This window comes from Myotis yumanensis, unplaced genomic scaffold (genome assembly GCF_028538775.1).
Source record: "Myotis yumanensis isolate MYYU_CA2020_CCGP unplaced genomic scaffold, mMyoYum1.0.hap1 SCAF_17, whole genome shotgun sequence".
NCBI lineage: Eukaryota > Metazoa > Chordata > Mammalia > Chiroptera > Vespertilionidae > Myotis > Myotis yumanensis.
This window is the reverse complement of record NW_027223768.1, coordinates 28899634-28921651: the sequence shown is the minus strand read 5'-3', so window position 1 is coordinate 28921651 and position 22018 is coordinate 28899634. Positions and strand designations below refer to the sequence as shown.

Here is a 22018-nt window from a genome sequence, read left to right as displayed (position 1 = left end):
CACCTGGCACACTAGTGGCCAGCTCTATTGAAGTGCAGAAGAAATACATTGTTTCACCTCCACCTTTATCCCCTCTCTATAAAGCAGTAGAAAATTTCTGGTTATACAGCATGTTCATGCCAAAAACAACTTAGAGACAACAACAGCTTCTCAAAGTTTTGAGCAAAACGATGGTGCTTGAGTCATGGAAATGAGCCAAGTGGGTGAGCTGCTGCCATGCTATCTTCTGACAATCATCCTTGTCTGAGAGTCACAGCCCCATCCTCAGACTACACATGCCAGGACTGCCAGGAGCACCTTCCTCCCCCAGCTCACCCCTTGGAAGTCTTTAAAACTGACCCCTCTTCCCTCCTACCCAGGCTCCAGCCACCACCAAGCTCTGCCCTTTGTGTCCCCTGCTCCTGTCCCCTCTATCATGCTGATGGAGTCACTGCCACTGCTCTTCCTGTTCTGACAGGTTTTCTGGAGCCTGTGACCAAACACCTTGTGTGTGTTCCCAACACAGCCTTGGGAGGAATGAAGAAAACCACAGGCAACTTCAGCTATAGGGGCAGTGGCTTCTTCCTCAGTATTGGGGTTAGACACACAGACGTGGAAGCTTAGATCATCACAGTCCCTGTTATATAGTAAGGGACTAAGGCCCAAGTGAGGTACCTTCAAGACAATCATCACAGCCCCTATTTTATAGCTAAGGAACTAAGGCCCAGGTGAGGTGACCTGCTCGGGGTCACATGGCCAGTTAGGTAGAGTCCTATTCACCTGACTTCCAGTCCACTCCTCCTTCCATGGATCGTATCTGTTATAAATTTCAGGTGGAACAATGCACATGGTAAACTGTCACATGTCATATAGGTGATGGAAGGGAAGACAAGTGGTGACTTTAAGTAAATATAGAGATGAAGTCATAGGGAAGAACTGGATGACCCAATTCCCGAGGACCCCTGGCTGTTCCCACTTCCCGTTTCCTCTCTCTCCCATCCAGTCTCAATACAGGTGAGGTGGCTATTCCTCCTCAGACCTGGGAACCATTTCCCATGGAATTACATGAGTTGGACTGCCATTTTTATACCTCCAGTAATCCAGATCTTGTGTGTCCTTTCGGGGTTTGATTTTTTTACCTCCCAGCTTTTGCTTTCCATCATTCTCCTATGCCAGAAGTTCCATTAAATACCATTAAGAGCCATAAGTGTAACTGGCCACTAATGTGGAAGGATTGTGCTCTCCAGAAAACAGCTCCAGCAAAGCAAGGAGCAGGAATCCTGGGTCTGTTCCCAACCGTGCCAGTGACTCACTGGATGACACAGAGCAAAGTGGGGGGAGAGATATGGGATGACACACACAGCAGCTGGCCTGACAGAGGTGGAAGGGTGGTGGAGAGGCCATTCGGCAGGGTCCCCCAATAACTGCTGAGTGGTGGCCTGCCAGGTCAGCCCTGAGCTCTGTCCCACTTAAGTGCCTGCCTCCAATGGAGCCACCAAGATGGCTTGGGCTGGATTATAGCACTTACCCTTCATGACATACATTCTCATTGGTTAGGAATGCACCCTAGGCATTCCTAACTCCACTTTAATAACTTGTTATAGATCTGCCCTCCAGGAATTTATTTGAAACTTTCTTTAATCTATTTATATTTCAGCCTGTTCAGCCTTTTCATGGAACAAGTAGATTTACCATTTATGTAGAAGCATTTAGGTCCTAAAACACAGAAAAGTGCTATAAGAGGGTTTCTAAATAATAATAATAATAATAATAACACAATGTTATGTATAGTAGATATAATCCTGTATTATAATTCAATGGTAGTTATAATCCAGATGGTTTCACAGGCTTATTTTCAGTCTCTCACTATATTAATCTTTGTCTTTATCTCCATGTGCACACACAGACCGCATCAACAAGTATTTTTATTAATGGAATGGGGTGCTGTGATGGGCATAACTCTGTATACAAACTTTTATAAACACACTTCATGTCCTCGAAGGACTTACCATCTAGGACCAACATATAGTAGGTGCTCAATAAATACTTTGGTGGATGGATGGGGAGGGGAAAAAAAGAAAGCTATGTGGTCACTGCTGAGACGTATGACTGTACTTGGGGCTGGAGCAGAAACATGAGACTGTAGTTGGCATGGAGGGAGAAGGGAATGTCCTGATTTTATGGTAAATGGGTGAGCGAGCTTTCCTCCTATAGGACTAGCTAGTTTCTAGGCTGCTGAAATAGTCAAGGGATGCCAAAGGGCCACCCCTGACAGCTGCTCTGTGGATGGCAGGAGTGAGGAGGCAGGTATGAGGGCCAGGAGTGAAGATGACCAGGCCCTGTGGTCATCTCGGTTTTCAATGTGAACCACACTAGAATGAACTTTTAAAAGCCAGGTGATTCAATAGGTGAATGGACAAATAAACCACGGTATATCCAAACAATGGGATATTTTTCAGCACTACAAAGAACTGGGCTATCAAGCCATGAAAAGACAAGGAGGAAACTTAAGCTAATCTGAAAAGGCTACATACTGTATGATCCCAACTATATGACATTCTGGAAAAGGCAAATTATGGAGATAGTAAAAGCATCAGTGGTTATAATGTTGTGGGAGGGATGAAAAGGCAGAGCACAGAAGATTTTTAGGGCAGTGAAAATACTCTTTATGATAGTATCATGATGGATACATGTCATTATACATTTGCCCAAAACCACAGAATCTACAACACCGAGAGCGAGCCCTAATGTAAACTATGGATTTGGGGTGATGATTATGTGTCAATGTAAGTCCATCCTTGGTAAAAAAGGTTCCACTCTGGCAGGGGATATTGATAGTGGAGAAGGCTGTACATGTGTGGGAGGAGGAGGGTCTGTGGGAAATCTCTGTTCCTTATGCTTCAATTTTGCTGCAAACCTTTAACCACTCTACAAATAAAGTCTATTAAAGAAATCCAGGTGAGCTGATTACACCTTTCTATACATAGATTAGGTGCACTGTGGACTCACAGAGACTCGAGTTGGACTCTGAGCCCCATCATAACCAGCTCTGTTACTTCAGAAAAGTTACTTAATGCCTCTGATCTCAGCTTCTCCTCACTCCACAGGACGGTCATGCCTTCCTCAGAGTGTTTTGAAAGTTAAGTGAAAAACTCTATGTAAAGAGTCGAACCCAGCGGTTCTCAACTTGTGGGTCGTTTGACCCCCAAAGGGGTCGCCTAAGACCATCCTGCATATCAGATATTTACATTACGATTCATAACAGTAGCAAAATTACAGTTATAAAGTAGCAATGAAAATAATTTTATGGTTGGGGGTCACAACATGAGGAACTGTATTTAAAGGGCCAGAAGGTTGAGAACCACTGGCAGTACTTGGGATATACAGCATGGTAGATATATACAAACCCCCTCCCTAGTTACTGTGATTATTAAACGTTCTGATGGCTAGTGGAGGAAAGCTGCCTTGGGTAAGTGACCTTCTACTGGGAAGGGAATCTGTGTCGGGGAGTGGGCATGTATGTCCTCAAATGCTCTCAGAGATGCTGGCTACAGAAGGTCAGACATGAACTTGAGCTCTAGGAGGCAGTGTCAAGCCCCTCACTCAGCTTTCTCCTGTGAAAAGGTCAGGATGATGGAAGGCTCTCATATTTAGATGATGGCTCGTAGGGAAGCCTTGGTGGGTTAGTCACCTATGTTATGACATCATATTCCCACTCAATATAGTAACAGCTGTTGGTTGCTTTAGGGAACATGGGCGGGGCCAACTTTTGTTGACCAACCATACCTCCAAGATAAATTGGATGGAACCAGCTGGGAAGACATGACAAGGAGAGAAATCCTCCTCTAAATAGGATATTCCACAAAAATTCTAAGGATTTTTGGCACCTCACCTCAAAATGTGAGTCTTGACTTTTCTTTAATCTTAGGGGTAAAGCTGGAAAATGTCCTGGGAGAAAGGTGTTTGGTCAGGAAGCCTTCAGTTAGGGGTATGTCCACCATGACAAGGGCCCCCACTGCCCTGTTGAGGGGTGGGGAGGAGAGAAGTTCTATGCACCAGCTACATGATGTCTACATGGCACCTAAAGAAGTGGTCCAAGGAGGAGGATTGAAAAGGCCTGGGGCTAGGGTGCTGCAGAATTTTGGGATGTATTAGGCATTTTGCCTCTCCGAGGTTTATAACAACTGGGGGCCAGATCAGCAGCCCATTGAGGTAATGGTGTCGTCTCAGCCTTTGAAATTAGCCAGGATGATGCCATAGTGTGAAGATACCACAGATCAGTGCTGTAGTTAATCTGGGGTATTGATCAGTCATATCATAATGGAAAGTCACTGGATTTAGTTAACCCCTTCCTTCCAGTGTATTATCCTCTGATGTCTCTGCCTCTTGTGGAGCCTTGTGCTTTGGGAACAGAATGTTTTGAATGAACAGTGTGAGATACATTGGTTCTTCCTGTATATGAACTGGAATTAAGTCCAGAGTGACGAAGCAGAGGTTAGAGAAAAAGCCTGGGACCAGGGGTCAGGAGACCTACTTTGACAACTGGTCCTGCCACATTTCTAGCCATGTGACCTCGGGCAAGTCACTGCCTCTCTTTAGCTTTTGGTCACTCCTCTTATCTGTAAAAATATGTGAACTTATGGTCCTTCCAACCCTACGTGGCGCACTCCAGTCCTCTAAGTGTGGATTTGCTGTCCTCGTTGCAGAGTAGAAGGGACCTGGGATCTGGGTGTGAGGCTCTGCCACTCATCATGCCACCTTGCACAGGCACCCCTTCTCTGCACCTTAGTTTTCCCACTTTTTTATATGGGTTATTACCTGACATGGGTGAGATAATGAACCTGGAAGCCTTCTCGGAGGCACTGTGTAAAATATGTATTTAAATGATGCCCTGAGTTCAGAAGAGAAAGTGGGGTACGATGAGCTGAAGAGGACAGTTTGGGGTTACCTACTGGCAGGTTGGACTGTGACCAGGGCTGGGAAGGTGGGGGGGGGGGGGTTGTGGTCAGCCCGGGGCATGAAAACCTCCAACTCCGTCCTGTTCAGTTCCTGGTCATTTCCCAGCAGTTCAGGGAGGGGGAACAATTGAGAGGTTGTGAGTGATACTGCGAACAGCTCAAGAGAGTTGCTGCAAACTCTTGTCTGAGTGGGCACGGAGCCAGAGCAAAGAGGGCGGTGAGGAGCCCAGACAGGGTCTGGAATCCGAGCTAACGAGCAGCCTCCCGTTTCGGTTTCCTATGGATGCCCCGGGTAATATTCCTGCACCATGCACCTCCCACGGGTGTGAAACCACGGGGGGGGGGGGGGGGGGGGGGGGAGACAGCCCTGGAAATAACAGATCATAACTGTATATTGACCGGAGTGATCAGTCTCAACTCATCCCTTCGGGAAAATCACAGATTCTCCAGAAAAACTCTTTAAATTCCTGTGTGTTCTTCACGCAAATCAATGAACCTGGGGTTAGCGATTTTACTTTGACCCTCCCTTTCACACTTCCCGGGAATGAAACTGACAACTCTTTTGAAGCTGTCCTTTCAGCCATGGGCCTGACTTCTCTTCCTCCCACCAAAAGGAGGTTCTGTTTTTGATTTTTTTTTTTTTTTGAAGCCCAGGCACTGCGGGTGGAGAAGCTGGCAGGAGGCACAGCTGCCATAGGAGCGGCATGCTGACTTGCTGACTCATCTGACATTAACATCATTATGTTTCAGGAGTCAAAGTGATTTTCAAACTATGAGTAATGCGAGGAATTAGAGAGCATGTTTACAAGGCAGCGGGCCTTTCAGCACACTGGAGGAACAAGCAGCTGAAAACGCTCTCGAGAGAAACACCCTTTCTCTCTGGGCTCTTCTTCTTTGAAAAGAATCCCCACAGGGAAGGCAGGTGAACTCTGAGTCCCCTGCGGGGGGAATCCAGATCTAGCACCCTTACATGAATACCCGGATGTCTGATCATTTCATACGAGAAAAGCTTTTTTGTAGTCTTTGTTTTCATGTACGCAACTCTAGGGGAAGATGGATTTAAAGACTCCAGCAAATTATTTCTAAAAGCCGAGTTATTACCAGTATTAATAATTATAATAATAGTCTAAAGTTGTGTAGAGAACTGTCTTGCTTCTTCTAAGGCAGGGATGGAAACAAATCATTTTCCAGTTTTAAAGGTGAGGAGCAGAAGCTCATGGTGGGGTGTGAGTAGGGGGATAAGGGGGCTATGGGGGTAAATGCCTTTTTAAAGCTCTTTTGTGGAATTAGTAAAAGTTTGAGAGCCTTTGAGTACAATGAGTCAAGTATTTAGACCTCAGGAGAGAAAAGAGGGGCTCCTGTTTTTCCAGAGGAACAGGAAATACTAATAGCACTTGCTCAGCCTGCCTCCGAGGGAGATCCTTGAGCTCTGGGAAGGCAGGGACAGTGTCTGCCCACCACTCTACCCCCCGTGTCTAACTTAGACATGCCAGTAGTTAGTGCTCAGTACATATCTGCAGAATTAATGAATGAGATAAGAGCTTTGAGCACCAGAACACTGCTCTTCTGTTCAGCTGGTTTTCTTGCCTTTAGTTCCCCCTGCCCAGGGCAGGATGGGGGTGCTTAGCAAGTGGGGCCATGCTTGGAGACACATCTATGGGAAGTACCAGCCCTAATAAGGAAAAATAACTACTCATATCCTCAGAAAACAACTGCTAAAATCAGACAAAAGTACAACATTCAACTCAGAAACTCCTTTAGGAGGTCCATTCCGAAAGCATGGCAGCAATTGTAATTTATTTATATGTTGGAGGTAAATCAGACCTGTCAGGCTCCATTTCACCTACTAATTCTTGAACTGAAATCATCACTGCCAGTGTAACGACAATAAAGTCAACTCGGTGTTTGGGCATTGTGGAGGCAGGTGAAGGACAACTAGTTAGACTGGATTAACCCTTAGAAAATAAAAGTTCTGCCCTAGCTGGTTTGGCTCACTGGATGGAGTATCGGCCTGCGGACTGAAGGGTCCCAGGTTCGATTCCGGTCAAGGGCATGTACCTTGGTTGCAGGCACATCCCCAGTGGGGGGTGTGCAGGAGGCAGCTGATCGATGCTTCTCTCTCATCGATGTTTCTAACTCTCTATCCCTCTCCCTTCCTCTCTGTAAAAAATCAATAAAATATATTTTTTTAAAAAAAGAAAATAAGCTGAAACCGGTTTGGCTCAGTGGATAGAGCATTGGCCTGCGGACTGAAAGGTCCCAGGTTCGATTCCGGTCAAGGGCATGTACCTGGGTTGCGGGCACATCCCCAGTAGGAGATGTGCAGGAGGCAGCTGATCGATGTTTCTCTCTCATCGATGTTTCTAACTCTCTATCTCTCTCCCTTCCTCTCTGTAAAATATCAATAAAATATATTTTAAAAAATAATATAAAAAAATAAAATAAAAGTTCTGCCTTGGCCAGGGTGGCTCAGTTGGTCCGGTATGATCCTGTGAACCAACAGGTTGCTGGTTCAGTTCTCTGACTGGGCACATATCCGGTAAAGGCTCAATCCCTGGTAGAGGGTGTACAGGGGGCAGCTGATAGATGTTTCACTCTCCCATCGATGCTTTTCTTCCTCTCCCTTCCTTGATCTCTAAAAAAATCAATAAAAAATCTTTTTTAAAAGTTCCACTCTTTTTTAAAAAATATATTTTTATTGATTTCAGAGAGGAAGGGAGAGGGATAGAGAGCTAGAAACATCAATGATGTTGCCTCCTGCATGCTCCCTACTGGTGAATTGAGCCCGCAATCCCAGCATGGGCCCTTGAGGGGAATCGAACCCGGGACCCTTCAGTTCACAGGCCGACACTCTATCCTCTGAGCCAAACCAACTAGGACAAAAGTTCCACTCTTGATATGTGTTTACAGATACAAAAGAAAAGGAAAACTTGTCGAAATTTAATTCTGCCCTTTTTCCATAGGAAAAACATCCCCATGATTTTATATGCTCGGACATATTTCTAAATTTTAATAAGGGCTTACAAGTATAGCTATAGCCTTTTCCAAAATCCCCTCTCTGCAACAGATCACTCTGTTTTCTTGTTCTTTTCATTCCTGCTTTGGCTTCTCTGCCTCTTTCTCCTTTTCGCTCCTTTTTCCATCCCCAAGTTAACTCTTTCCTTCTGTTCTTGTTCTCATGTTGCTTGATCTCCCAGCATCCCTTCTCAACTTGTAAACTTTCTTATAGCATGGAGCAAAGAGTCATTCACATGGTAGTCAATAACGTTTTGAAAAATATATATATATAAAGTAATGAGCTGCCCTGGCTGGTTTGGCTCGCTGGATAGAGTGTCGGCCTGCAGACTGAAGGGTCCCAGGTTTGATTCCGGTCAAGGGCACATGCCCAGGTTGTGGGCTTGATCCCCAGTAGGGAGTGTGCAGGAGGCAGCCGATCAGTGATTCTCTCTCATCATCAATGTTTCTCTTTCTCCCTCTCCCTTCCTCTCTGAAATCAATAAAAATATACATTTTTAAAAAGTCATGAGCTAATTATAAGATCTTTATAAATAAACTAGAGGTCCAGTGCAGGAAGGTCATCCAGAAGGACATCCGGAAGGACGTCCAGCCAGTCGTTCCCCTGTTCAGCAGTCCGGTCTAATTAGCATATTATGCTTCTATTATTATAGGTTAGTAATAATTTTTAAGCTTCCAAGTTTAATCACACACAAGAATATTCCTGTTCACTTGAGAATGTCTTTGAAGAAGACATAAAAATTGACTTGATCAAATCTCATTCTTTGAGTACATGACCTTTGAATGTTCAATATTTATATCTGGGGGAAAAGGGGTGGCCCCCAGGGAAAGGCACACCCTGAGAGCCCTAACCTTAACCTTCTGTAAACCACCTGGCTTGACTGATCTCTCCTCTCCCCACCCATTAATATCGTATTGTTAGGCTTACTTCAAGCAGTAAATATAAGCCAGTACATTCATGGCTCATCAATCCAAAATGATTGTTAAAGAGAGTCGGGATGTGTGGTCCCATCCCAAACATCTGAGGATAATGCCAGGAAAGAAAGTGTGTGTGTTCCCAGGGCCTGTCACTTGGTGCTTCTGCCCTAGGCACACTCTCCATGCGGTGAGTCTAGGATGGAGGCAGTGCTAGGGCTCTGAACCTCCACTTCTGTGCTATAGAGCTGCACGTCCAGGCCAGTCTTGACTGCACATCCTCCACTCCATTGTTCCTGCAGGTACATGATGCTTGTCAGGCTAGGAAACCTCATTTGAGTTTGGATGACACAGTCACTGCCCTGAGGCATCTCAAGTAAAAAAAGTTTCCTCATTTGCATCCTAATTTATTTTATAAATAATTTTATATTCATTTAATGATGTTATTAAGTTAGTAGCAGGTTGCTGAACATTTGAGATCCAAATGTTTAACACATATTCTAAAATAAACTTCAGCTGTTTAGAATTCTCATAGAATAAACTCATTCTAATTTTTCCCTATATTCTCCTTTTCCCCCCCTTCCTTCCTTCCCTTCCTTTATTTTTTTCTCTCTCCCACCATCTTTTCTTCCCTCCTGTCCTTCTTTCCTCTTTCTTCATTTGTTGCTTTAATATATATATATGTATATGCATATATATATATATTTCAGAGAGGAAGGGAGTGGGAGAGAGACATAGAAACATCAGTGATGAGAGAGAATCATTAATCATCTGCCTCCTGCACATCCCCAACTGGGGATCCAGCCCAGAACCCGGGCATGTACCCTGATCGGAATCTAACCACAACCTCCTGGTTCATAGGTTGACACTTAACCACTGAGCCACAATGGCTGGGCTGTTTGTTGCTTTTGATAGATGTCTTTCTATAAAATATATCTAAAAGGAGATTTTAAAAACTGACTAAGGACTAGATATAAACTTTTTTATCATATGCATATTTTGACTTTCCATTTTTAATCATGTGCATATATACTTTTTCCCAACCAAAAAAAAGTTAATCAAACAGTGTTCTTCACACTTTCTGTTTTCGTGTTTTTAAAAGAGTATATTTTATTCCCTCCCCAATTCCAACATCAGCCTATTTCCTCCTCCTTGAACAGCTTCCAAAGGGAAATGAGGAAGAAGGGAAGGGAGACAGTGGACAGAAGCTAAATGCCTGTGTGCCCAGAGCAGGGATATAGGGGAATGGACGAGTCTACAGGATCAAATAAGGTTTTGGCTTTTTTTTCTTTTCCTCTTAAACTCAAGATGTAAACATCTTCTCACATTATTAAATATTCTACAGCATCATTTTTAATGGTTGTAAAAGTCTTAAGTTAATTTTCTATCTTGTACTGTAATTTATTTAATTAATTGTCTATGTTAAACATTTGGGTAATATCTTATTTGTCAATATTACAAATAGTGTTGCCATAAACTTTCTTGTAACTTAATCTTTGTGCATAGCCATTCTTATTTACTTTAAATATCTCTTTTAAAATGAGAATAAGTATAAGTTTCAAAGGAAAATAAGTCAGAGTATACAAATCCTAGAGATTTTGACATATATATTGCTCCATATATAACTTAAATTTATTATTTTTTAAAATATATTTTATTGATTTTTTACAGAGAGGAAGGGAGAGAGATAGATAGTTAGAAACATCGATGGGAGAGAAACATCGACCAGCCGCCTCCTGCACATCTCCCACGGGGGATGTGCCCGAAACCCAGGTACATGCCCTTGACCGGAATCGAACCCGGGACCTTTCAGTCCGCAGGCCGATGCTCTATCCACTGAGCCAAACCGGTTTTGGCTATAACTTAAATTTAACATGAAGAAATTTCCACCTTTGCTTATTAAATAAGTTTTATTTCCCATTTATGAATTTTCTGTTGGCATCTTAATATTTGTAACAATTTAGAACATTTTATGTAGATATCAAATATATAGACAAAGACATCCTTGTCTAATATGGTTTTTTAAAAATAATAATCATTTTCTGGCTTGATATTTGCATTTTAATGTTAGTTACTTATATATTTTTTGAAACACAAAGGTTTTTAGATTAAAAGTTATCAAATGTATCAATATTTTCCTTTCTGAGGAAAAAGCTTTTCCATATAGAACTTTGAAAATATTTTATAAAATCATTTTAAAGGTAAAATTTACATATTTTAAATATTTACAGTACAATGCACAAATTTCAAGTGCATCATTCAGTGAGTTGTGACAAATGCATAAACCCTAGACTTAGAAATTCAAAGGGTGGGGATTTTTTTGAGTTGATGGTTGCACATATATAAAAATACACTAAAAACCATTGAATTGTAAACTTTAAAAGGATGAATTGTATGAAATATGAATTATATCTAAATAAAGTTGTGAAATATATTTATAGAGAAATGAACATCATCCCAGAAAGTTCCTGAGTGTCAATAGATACTTACTTCCACTCTCCCGCAGAAGCAATCAGAATTTTGGGCTTTTTTTTCACAATAGATTTGTTTTGCCTCTTTTAGAACTTTATATAATGGAATTATATGGAACCATACAAAATGACTTTTTTTGTGTAAAGTCTCTTTCTCTCAACATAACGTTTTAAAATTCATCTGTGTTGGTGTGTTTCAGGAGTTTTTGTTGTTGTTAAAAGTAATATTTCATTAAGTGTCTATATTACAGTTTGTTTATCCCTTCCTCTATTGATGGACACCTGGGATCTTTCCAGTTTGGGTCATTATAAACATTCTTATACATGACCTTTTGTGGACATATGCTTTCATTTCTCTTGGGGAAATACCTAGGGATGGAATTGCTGGGTCATAGAATAGATGTATGCTCAGATTTATAAGAAATTGCCAGACTTTATTCCAAAGTGGTTGTACCATTATACTCCAACAAAAATGCATGAGAGTTTCAGTTGCTCCATATATTCGCCAACATTTGCTATTGTCAGTCTTTTGTGATGTTAGCCATTCTGTTGAGGGTGCAGTGGTAGTGTATTGTAGCTTTAATTTTCATTTCCTTGATGACTAAAGTTATTTAAATTTTTTTTATGTGCTTTTAGTGTTGTGTTTTATTTTAATAGTTTTGTATTTTATCTCTAATTGCATCTATTTATCAATCTAAAGTAATTTTGATTATTATTTGAAGTAAATCTCCAAATTTATATTTTTCCAAATACTCAATTCACCTAACACAGTTTATTAAATAATAATTTTATTCCTACTAATTTATGATGCTTCCTTTATCATAGATTAAGTTGGTTTCAAAATATCTATTGTGTGCAATTCATTTGTACATTTGTCCTTTGTCAGCTCCACACTATTTTATTGATATTTGCTTTTAAAAATTATATAATCTGGCAGGGCCATGGTCTCATCATTCCTTTTCAGGTTCAACATTTTCTTTGCTGTTCTTGCCTAATTATTCTTTCAGTAAACATTAGAATTATGTCTGAAAAGAATCTCATTAGGATTTTTATTGAAAGTATATTAAGCATTCAAATTAATTTAAAAAAACACTAACATCTTTGCCATAGAATTTAATATTCAAATTTTCTCGTACATTTCTCAGTTATATTTTGTGATTTTAATAATGTGGATCCTTCACATTCTCATTAAAGCTATTCCAAAGCATTTAATAAGGGTTCTCAATGTCATCATTGTTAATTTTGCTATTGTAATTTGATTTTTTTTTTTTTTGCTGTATTTTCTAACTGGATAGTATTTCTATATAGAACAGTATTGGCTTTTGTGTCTCTTTTGTATAAGTAAAAGTTTTCTTGAACTCCCATATTAATTTCAAGTGAATTATTCTTTTGCATTTAGAGTTTAGTTATATTACACACAAATAATTTAAAATCTGTTCTCTCCCTTCTAATATTTATGTACCTTATTTTTATATGCATCCTATTTAAATGATCAGAACTTCCAGATCTACATGAAATAAAAATGGCAATAAACTACGTCCCTGTCATGTTCCTGATTTTAACATTATTGCTTTAATATTTCATTCTTCAGGATGGTGGACTGTTTGAAATAAATTCTTTTTGTTAAGAAGGAGTTTTAAATTTGTAATAATTTTTTGGTAGTGACTAGCTGTTGAATTTTTATGTCTTCTCTACATCTATTGAGAATCATTTGGATTTTCTTTTTTAGCCAGTGGATGTGATATATTGTACAATTAGGTTTTTCAAATATTAATACACAAAACTTTGCATTCTAGGTTAAACCCTACTGGGATTATTTTTCTGATACTCTGTTATCTGTGTTTGAGTTTTCTTCTTTGTGTTCATAATTTAGGTAGTTTTATTATTTTCTTTGTTTTGAGTTATGTTTCAGGTTTTGACACCCAAATTATCTCTATAAAGTATATTAGATAAACTTTCCATATTTTTCAATGTTTTGATGTAATTATTGAGACATAGTAACTCCCTTCTCCTTCAGAGTTGAAAGATTTTTCCCTATAAAGTTTTTAGGCCTTGACAATTATTTTTCTAAAAGGAGTTCTTTCTTTCTTTTATCTCTCTAGTTTCTTTAGCTGTGATTAGTGTGTTAAGGTTTTATAATTCTAAGTTTGGTAATGCATATATTTCCAGAAGACTACCTATTTCATCTAGGTTTTCAAGTTTATAAGTTATAATATTGCAAGTATTGTCTTATATTTAAAAATTCTCCTTATTATCCATAGTTTTTCTTCTTTACTTTCTCTGAAATTCTATTTCATTAAAATTTTAAAAGAAGCTCTTGAATTAGTTCTATAAATTTTCCTATATTTTAATTCATTTAGGTTCATTTTTCTTTTATTCTTCTTTCTCTTGATTCCCTAGGGATTTTATTGTTGTTGTTTTTATAAATCCTTGAGTTGAATACTTTCATATTTCCTTTCAATGAAAATATAAAGACTGTAATTCCATCAAAATATACTTGATAATATTTCATAATTTTTATTCTATTTTAATTATATCCTAACTGCTATGTGCTTATACTTTAATTTTTCAATTTTTAAACAGTTTATTTACTCATACAATAACTGAATTTCCTTTGAAAGCTAGAAAATAAAGATCATTTATCTTCTTATTTTTATTATTTTTCCAAATGGTAAACATCGATCTTTCCCTAACTCTCATAAATATCATTTTAAAAAAATCTATGCACACAGCAAACCACTGAATAATAATGTGCAAAGCTCTGGAAAAACTATTATTTGAACATTTTTAAGGTGGCAGAAAAATCACAATTTGGGTATATGTCATATAAACAGTTTTCTTATTTCTTATTGACAAAAGTAGTTTTCAGAGTGGTATATTTTGAATGGTTACAATCCAAAAGTAATTCCCAAAACAGATAATATCAACTTTAAGAGAAATTCTGAGCTAAGATACTTGAAGGATAAATTAAGAATATTATTTCTTTGACCTGAATTTCTGAATTTGATACATATTTTTTCCAAGTGTCATTTCTCTTTTGTGTGTTTGTTTTAAAGGTAACATACCATACACTCAGAATACAATTTAAGAATTGTAAATACAAAACTGGACAAAGTTAAGGTATATTAGTTAGAAAGAGTAAAGGTAGGTAGAACATTTAGAGTCACATATGACTTAAGGCCTTAGTGATTTATTGTGATTTCAGTATTCACAAGAGTATATTTCCCTAATGCTTACCTACATGACTAAGCAGACAGACACAGCGAAAGTGTCTCAACATGTAAGGAATAAAGACAAATGATTTAATCTATATATTATCAGTCAATTAATATAGTTGGACTCTTAAAGTAACCATTGGTAGTAAAATAATCTGATCACGTTTCATATAGCAATGAAAAAGAATAGAAATTATAAGTCTCCTTTATAATTGAAGCATCTCCTGATATGTAGAGCCCTTAAGAAGCCCATGTATACTTTATTTTGCAGATGCTACCCAGACAACAACCTGTCTCAAAACCAACCATTGCATAATGCATTTTGTAAAATACCTTTCTAAAAATACATTGCATTTCATGATGTTTATTACTACAAATGGGGGGAATTTCTAGGCTGAACATTTAAACTAAACATAAATGAGGCTATTCAGCAGCAGCCTGTAATGCAATTTGATGATAGGAAATTTCACATACACTTATTAAATAGTATCCTATGTTCATTATTTCAATCATGTCAAATTAAGACAAAAAAACTTTTTTCAACAAAGTTACCAGAAAAGACACTAAGCTGGAGTCAGGAAAGCAGATTTCTAAGTTCAGCTCTGACTCTACCTACCTGTAAGACATGGGGAAAGTTCTCTTAGGCCTCAGAAAGGCCTCAGATGCCTCAACTATAAACAAAGGGGGTGAAGCAGATGAATTCTAAAGAGTATTCCCTTAAAACGGGATTTTGCTAAATTTTGGAGAACTTAAATTTTAAAAAATATGATAGCTAGGAAATATCAAGCTTAATTCTTATCACTAATAATGTTGATTTTGGAGAGAGCTTTAAGCCAAGGAATTACTGATTCTGCATATATACTTTAAATTTTGTTTTTTTTAATTTTTGCTTAGTCCTTATATGTTGCTTTAATTTCCATTATTAATAGTTTTGTTGCCTTGTGATAAAAAAATTAAACTTGTATAATTCCTGCTTCTTAAAATATCTCCTATTTTTAGTTATATGCATTGCAAATACCTTCTCTTGTTCTATAATCAAATATATCCTTCTTATTTGATTGTTTGTATGTTTGTATCTTATATAAGAAATCTTTCCCTACTGGTGATAAATGTATTTTTCCACATTTTATTTTAAAAGTTGCAAACTTTTGTTTTTCACATTTATGTCTTTAATCTTTAAGGCTAATGACAATAAGAATCTAATTTCTCTTCTCCCACATGGATAAGCAGTTGTTCTAGTCCACCATTTCCCCCTTGCTTTATGATGCTATCTTAACTGTAAATGGAATTTTCTCACATGTATAGGTTATTTCTAAGCTTTTGTTCTTTTTCATTCATCTACATGTCTATCCCCTGAGCCAATACCATCATGGTCTTTTTAATACTAAAATATTTAATAAGACAAGTCTTGCTACCCGATTCTTCTCCAAAATTGTCTTGACTATTCGTGTCCCTGTCACATGAATTTCAGTATTAGCTTATTAAGAATCACACACACATTGGGGATTTTTAAAATTAAAATTGTATTAAGTCTATAGATCAGTATAGAGATAACTGACATTTTTATGTTATTGAGTACTCTAATCAAAGATTATGATAATTCTGTCTACTCATTTAGGTTTTTCTTTATATTGTTCAATAATATTTTCGTAGTTTTCTTCATAGAAGTCCTACACAAATTTATCCCTAGCTGCCACACAATTTCTGTTAACTATTGCGAATAGAATTCCTTTTTTCTATTATATTTTCTAATTAGTTAATACTGTTATAAATGCTACTGATATTTGTAGCTAGAATCCTTGCTGAACACTTTTTAACTCTAAGAGTTTCTCTGAATTTTTTTAAATTCCTTGTGTTGACAATCACATTTTTTGCAAAGAGCAGTTTTCTTTCTCCTTCCAACTTCTCTCTCTCTTTCTTTTCTATTGCATTAGTTAAGATCTTCAATACAATGCTGATAGAGGTCTGTAATTCCTGACTTTAATGAAAATGCCTCTAAAATATCAGCAGTTAGTATAATATTTGCTTGTAGAATTTTGATAAATGGCCTTTGTCAAGTAGAAAAAGTTGCTTTCTAGACATAGTTTGCAAAGATTTTTTTTGAAAAGTATAAATGAATGCTGCATTCTATCAAATGTATTTTCTGCATTTATCAAGACGATACTAAAAACAGTTTTTTAAAAAGAAAAAAGCTTTCTCTCTTTTAACCTGTTGACTTTAATAGGTTTTATAATCTTGAATTATACTTTCATTCTTGAGATTAAATCCCATTTGGTCACAATATTTTCTTTAAGATTTTGTATCTACATGAAAAGTAAGATTGTTATAATTTTCTTTACTTGTCCTTGTCTGGCTTTAGTATCTCAAAAAATAAGTTGGGTAATCTTACTTTTTCTCCCCATTCTCTGAAATAGTTTTGTGTTTGTTTGTTTTTAGATAGTATTTATCTATTTTTTGAAGATCTGGTAAAACTATTTGGGCCTGGTATTTCTAGAGGTGGAAGACCTTTGGATTAACAATTTAATTTTTCTAATAGCTAAGGCTTTATTCTGGTTTCATCTGAATAAATTTCCAGAATTTTATTTTTCTTAAAAAATATCCATTTCTTCTAAGTTTCTAAGTTTATTGGCATGAAGTTGTTAATAGTTTTTTAAAATGTATTTTTACATCTTTATTTTATCTATTTCTAAACCCTTTTTATTCCTATTTTCTGTTTGTGGTTTTTTTGTTATTGTTTTTTCCCTCTTTCCTTAATCACTTCTGCTCAGGGTTTGTTTGTTTAAAAAAAAACCACCTTTTGGTTTTATTCCTCTTTCCTAAATAAAATTTCTTTAATTTTTCTCCTATATTTATTTTTTTCCTAATTTCTAGTTTAGGTTTTTCTGTGTGTGTTTTTAAAATATATTTTTTATTGATTTCAGAGAGGAAGGAAGAGGGAGAGAGAGATAGAAACATCTATAACAGCAGTTCTCAGCCTGTGGGTCTCGACCCCTTTGGGGGTCAAACGACCCTTCACAGGGGTCGCCTAAGACCATTGAAAAACACATATATAATTACATATTGTTTTTGTGATTAATCACTATGCTTCAATTATGTTCAATTTGTAACAATGAAATTGGGGGTCACCACAACATGAGGAACTGTATTAAAGGGTCGCGGCATTAGGAAGGTTGAGAACCACTAATCTATGATGAGAGAGAATTATTGATTGGCTGCCTCCTGCACACCCCCTACTGGGGATGGAGCCTGAAACCAGGCACGTGCACCCCAACCAGAATCAAACCCGGGACCTTCAGTCCACAGGCCATACTCTATCCACTGAGCCAAACCAGCTAGGGCTCTCTATAGTTTTTTCCTTAGTTTGTTAAGTCAACCATTTTATTTATTCATTGCCCTGTTTTTGTTTGATTTTTCATTTTGTTTTTATAGAATAAATTTTTAAGGCACTAAGTATTCATTATTCTCTTGACCATAACAAGGACTCCAGCACTTTCTAGATCAGTGGTTCTCCACCTTCCTAATGCTGCGACCCTTTAATACAGTTCCTCACGTTTATGGTGACCCCAACCATAAAATTATTTTCGTTGCTACTTCATAACTATAGTTTTGCTGTTTTGAATCGTAATGTAAATATCTGATATGCAGGATGTATTTTCATTGTTACAAATTGAACATAATTAAAGCATAGTGATTAATCACAAAAACAATATGTAATTATATATGTGTTTTCTGATGGTATTAGGCGACCCCTGTGAAAGGGTCGTTCGACCCCCAAAGGGGTCGTGACCCACAGGTTGAGAACTGCTGTTCTAGATATTTATTGAACCTTACTCCCTATCCTGTTTTTGTTCCATATTTGTAGTTTCACCCTTTTAATTATAGAAAATAGTTATTTTTACAATCAATAGTTAATTATACTTATTATATTTTTAGTAGTTCTTTTAGTGACAGTCTGTGGTTGTTAAACTCTCTTGGTCTTTGTATGTCTGAAATGTCTTTCTTATGGTATAGAATTCTAGACTGGCCATTATTTTCCTTTAGCACTTTGAACATATTACCCTTATTGCCTTCTAGAATCTATTGTCATGAGAAGGCTGCTATCAAACTTTCATTCCTTTGTACGTAATCCATCTTTTACCTGTTAACTTTTATCTCTTTATCCTTAATGGTCTGCAGTTTTGCTGCCATGTGTCTAGATATAGAGTTATTCTTACTTCAATGCTTGGTCCTCAAGTGTAACTTTTGTTTTAAAGTCTTCCATTCTGAAAAATCCTCTTTATTACTTGACTGTCATTCCCTCCTTTCTCCTTTCAGAATTCCTATTAGAATGCAGTTGGTATCTCTCAGCCAAACCTCCATGTCTCTTAATACTTTCTCTTCTCTGCCAGGACTATGGGTATGTTCCTCAGCACCCCTTTCCACCTCACTACTATGCTCTTCAGCTTTATTAAGTCTAGGAATTTTATCATCCAGGAAATTTTGTTTCAATGATTATATTATTCAATTCTGAGATTTTTTAGTTGGATATATTTATATGTGTATATGTGTGGTATTATTTTTGCCTAGTTTGTTTTATAATCCTACTAGAGGCCTGGTACATGAATTCATACACTGGTGGGGTTCAGCCGGCCTGCCCCGATGAGGAATATTTAATATATACATGTGAAATAACTTACATGTACATACAATAGAAACCTGGTGCCAGTTTTGGTATTTGAAGTTGCTACAAACCTAGTCTCTAGCTAAGGGATATAGTTACATATTCTTAAGAAAATACAGTCTGATTATTTTCAAGAATATAGACCTTAGAACTCAGCTAGTAGGATGTTAGAGTCCTCTTAATGAATCTAAAATAGGCAGTTTATAAAAAGCACATTGGTTTCTGAATAAGAGAGAGTTTCTAAATGTGTGAGAGGAGCTGGAAAACAATGTTCTGGTAGGTCAGTGAAAAACCTCTGCCCCCCACTGTAGGGCTTCTAGATTTAGCAAATAAAAATACACAATGCCCATGGAAATGGGAATTTGAAATAAAAACAAATAATTTTTTATTATAAGCTTATCCCAGATATTGCACAGAATATGCTTATACTAAAAATTATTTGTTTTTTCATCTGACATTTAAAATTACCCAGGTATCCTGTACTACATCTGGCAGCCCTACCCAGCTCACTTTTTTTTAATCCTCATTTTGCACCAACCTCTGGAAGGAAGCTGGCCAGCCTCTGCCCCAAACCCCATACATTCTGTATTAGTGAGCTTGCATCCATGCATTTTCACTTCTACATTGTGAGACATAAAAGACTAGGTTCACCGGCCGAGGGCTCTCAAACCCATCGCACCCGGGAGAAGCAGCGCTGCCTTTGGAACTTCTCCAAGGGGAGGGTGTGTGGGCTCTCCCCCATAATGCCGTACTTTAGTCACAGTCATTAACGCTGAAGAAAAGGCCCACTGGTCATGAGATTCTCTCTTTGCCATGTCACAAGAGAGGCAGTAAAAGAAGTGCCTGAAAGAAGGCGTGGAGGAAAGATCTGTCTCGGGAGCGGAGGACTCTGGGGCCTCCTCCTGAAACATGCCCCACATTTTTCTAGCAGTCAACACCCCTGACATCTCTCCCTGCACAGAGAGGAGCAGCCTTTTTTTTTTTTTTTAACCTACAAAGAGAGTAAGTGATTTCAGGCAGGTAGTTCAAGCATTGCCACGAGACCCAAACTTAGGAGAAATGGGAGGAAACACCAACTTTACTGAGCTCCTGGTATAAACACATTGATTCCTTTACACCTCGTTCCCACCTGCTGTCCTATGGCTCCACTTTACAAACCAGGAAACAGAGGGTCAGAGAAGTCAAACAAAAACCCCTTGCTTAGAGACACATAGCTCCTGCCCAGAATAACCTTGGAGAAAGCGCCAAAGAACTGAATTTGGTGAGAGTTTCAAATGTCCACTGCAAAGCTGTTGTCCCCTCTCCTCACGGCACTGCTCTGCACACCGGAAGTGCATCGGTGTACAAGAAAATAAATGCATGAGCTGCTGCGCTGACAACATGCTCCAATCACCTTAGAATTTTGTGGGAAGTAGGAAAAAAAAATAATCAACAATTATTGGTGTTAAGCCTTAAAAAGTGGCTTTTGTTCACGTCAGTGCTACAGTCTTAGGAATCCCAAAGATAGTTGATAAAGAGCTAATTCCCAATGTCACTGAGGTGTCCTGGAGAAAGCACAATGAGGGTTTTCTTCCCATGGCCCTCCAGGAGCCCTCTGGGTGCGGGAGCACCATCTAGAACTTTCTGATTCTGACCAATTACCGTTTTCACTGACTCTGACATAAGCCTTGCTTTTTTTTCTTCTTAAGGTGGGGCAGGTGAGTTGGGGGAAGGAGAGAAAAGGGGGTTATATTTGGAAAAGAGATGACCATTGAAAGTTAAAAACAATGAAAGTTAAAAATTGAACAAAATGATGTATTTAAAAGATTGTGTTTGATAGGGCCTTATCTATAATAATAAAAGCAAATATGCAAATTGACTGAATGGCCTAACAGCAGAATAACCATCCAGACGACTATGCTATGACACCCACTGGCACTAGGCCAGCCAAGGCGGGTGCGATGCGATTGGTCGGGGCCTGGCCATTGCCCCATGATCATCCTGCAGAGGGAGGCACAGGTCCCCACATGGCAGGACGATCGAACAATTGGGGGGTTCCACAATTGCCCCAAAGAGGGAGGCCCAGGCCACCGACCTGCAGGCTGTGGTGGGTAGACGGGGACTCCCTCTGCGGGGAAGGGGGAGGGGGAGGAGGGACAACCCATCGCAGAGCCCCGGCCAGGTGGGCAGGGCCTACCTCTTTGGGGTGATCAATGGCGGGGCTCCTGGACTGTGAGAGGGCACAGGCTGGGCTGAGGGACTTGCCACCCCTCAAGTGCATGAATTTTGTGCACCGGGCCTCTAGTAATAATATAATGCTTGAATTACACATAATTGGTGTTCAGTAAATTTGGGAGATGAGTACGTTAATAAAGAATATTCATACCTATGAGTTTCAAATAGACTCTTTAAAGCTAGCATGAGAAAAAAATATTTGTGTATTATATTGTTTCTATAGGAAAATATATTTTGCATTCCACACAACTAACTTGCAATGGACTTTTGTGGAAGTTGGGGTTGCTGTCATGGGGGTGGGTTACATGACACAGACCACAACCTCTAGCCTGTGCCTCTTATGCCAACCCACACGTTTAGAAGCCCACAGGCTGGGCTCAGGGAAGAAGTCACTGGCCAAGGAACGAAGTATTACTCACACGGAAATACCCTGGAATGTGAACTCACAACGGAGGGCATCAAATGGTAAATAAAATGCGGCCTTTCTGTCTTAAAGTTAGGAGCACCTTCAGTGGAAATGGAGCATTAAACAGTCGTTCATTCTCTTATTCTAAAATATATGTACCTCTCCATTCTCTCTCTCTATGAGCC

General features: G+C 38.5%; 1 long non-coding RNA gene across 1 annotated transcript in view; it reads left to right on the top strand.

Annotated features, from left to right (window-relative positions):
• Positions 1 to 3812: 3812 nt before the first annotated feature.
• Positions 3813 to 22018, top strand: part of LOC138996031 (uncharacterized) — a 36288-nt gene continuing 18082 nt past the window's right edge. Inside the window, exon 1 of the long non-coding RNA XR_011468720.1 lies at positions 3813 to 3879. This is a non-coding gene — a long non-coding RNA (uncharacterized lncRNA). The remainder of the gene's footprint in view (positions 3880 to 22018) is intronic.